General features: G+C 55.0%; 1 protein-coding gene across 1 annotated transcript in view; it reads left to right on the forward strand.

Moving 5' to 3' along the window:
- The first annotated feature begins 1,461 nt into the window (after window positions 1-1,461).
- Window positions 1,462-1,853, forward strand: part of GRM3 (glutamate metabotropic receptor 3) — a 340,383-nt gene continuing 339,991 nt past the window's right edge. Inside the window, exon 1 of the mRNA XM_040415742.1 lies at window positions 1,462-1,853. This exon is cut by the window's right edge and continues 40 nt beyond it. The gene's annotated coding sequence lies outside the window, so the exon portion shown is untranslated.

A 1,853-nucleotide genomic window follows, 5' to 3' on the forward strand; every position in this document is an offset into this window, starting at 1 on the left:
ACAGCACCCCCCCCCCCTCAGTATACAATCTCACACAGCAGTCCCCCCAGTATATTACCTCACACAGCAGTCCCCCCAGTATATTATCTCACACAGCAGCCCCCCCCCCCTCAGTATACAATCTCACACAGCAGCCCCCCCCCCAGTATATAATCTCACACAGCAGCCCCCCCCCCCTTCTCAGTATATTATCTCACACAGCAGCCCCCCCCCCTCAGTATACAATCTCACACAGCAGTCCCCCCAGTATATTACCTCACACAGCAGTCCCCCCAGTATATTATCTCACACAGCAGCCCCCCCAGTATATAATCTCACACAGCAGCCCCCCCCCCTTCTCAGTATATTATCTCACACAGCAGCCCCCCCCCCCTCAGTATACAATCTCACACAGCAGTCCCCCCAGTATATTACCTCACACAGCAGCCCCCCCCTTCTCAGTATATTATCTCACACAGCAGCCCCCCCCCTCAGTATACAATCTCACACAGCAGCCCCCCCCCCCAGTATATAATCTCACACAGCACCCCCCCCCCCTTCTCAGTATATTATCTCACACAGCAGCCCCCCCCCCCTCTGTATACAATCTCACACAGCAGTCCCCCCAGTATATTACCTCACACAGCAGTCCCCCCAGTATATTATCTCACACAGCAGTCCCCCCAGTATATTATCTCACACAGCAGCCCCCCCCCCTCAGTATACAATCTCACACAGCAGCCCCCCCAGTATATAATCTCACACAGCAGCCCCCCCCCTTCTCAGTATATTATCTCACACAGCAGCCCCCCCCCCCCCCTCAGTATACAATCTCACACAGCAGTCCCCCCAGTATATTACCTCACACAGCAGCCCCCCCCCCCCAGTATATAATCCCACACAGCAGCCCCCCCCTTCTCAGTATACAATCTCACACAGCAGCCCCCCCCCCCCTTCTCAGTATATTATCTCACACAGCCCCCCCCCCCCCTTCTCAGTATATTATCTCACACAGCAGCCCCCCCCCCCCCTCAGTATATTACCTCACACAGCAGTCCCCCCAGTATATTACCTCACACAGCAGCCCCCCCCCCCCCCCCTCAGTATACAATCTCACACAGCAGTCCCCCCAGTATATTACCTCACACAGCAGTCCCCCCAGTATATTATCTCACACAGCAGCCCCCCCAGTATATTATCTCACACAGAATCCCCCGCTGCATACACTTGTCAGCCCCTCCCCAGCAGTCACATCCACCTCTCCAGCACTGTCAGACTCGCGCCCCTCTCACTGCTACAGACGCTGCGGAGCAGCCATCCCTGACCTTCCTGCTCTGCACAGTCGGCCGGTGCCTGTGATGGAGCGGGATATTGTGACGTCAGGAGGTCCATGCGGAGTACACTATTAGCCTTACCGCTGTTTAACCTGCTGTGAGAGCAGAAAGTGCGTTCTCTCATTAAGTCGCAGCATGGGAACGGGAGGCCACTCCAAGGACTAATTGTCGGGCAGCAGAGCCCTGCCAAGGATGCCAGGAGCAAACACTCATCAAAGTTCCCGGAGCCGCCAATCTCCTCGCTGAATAGTGAGTGGCGGAATTCACTGGTCTGCATTGCATTTCTTAATTAGCAGGCGCTGAATCAGCCCCAGAGGGGGAACCTTTAGCAGGAATGAGGAACAGAATAGAACAAAAGCTGTGGATCTTGTCTTAGAAATGACATTAAAGCCACAACAAGTCTACATTCCTGTCCTCCTAGCAGATGCCGTCAGTGGTAACTGATGTATGGGAGACAGAGCCCCCTCAGTACCCCCAGAGGAGCAGCCGGGTGCCAAGTGCTGTCCCAGTGTGAACTGTGAGGCTGGATGGAGGAGAGGA

Source organism: Bufo bufo, chromosome 1 (assembly GCF_905171765.1).
Source record: "Bufo bufo chromosome 1, aBufBuf1.1, whole genome shotgun sequence".
In the NCBI taxonomy this organism is placed as follows: Eukaryota; Metazoa; Chordata; class Amphibia; order Anura; family Bufonidae; genus Bufo; species Bufo bufo.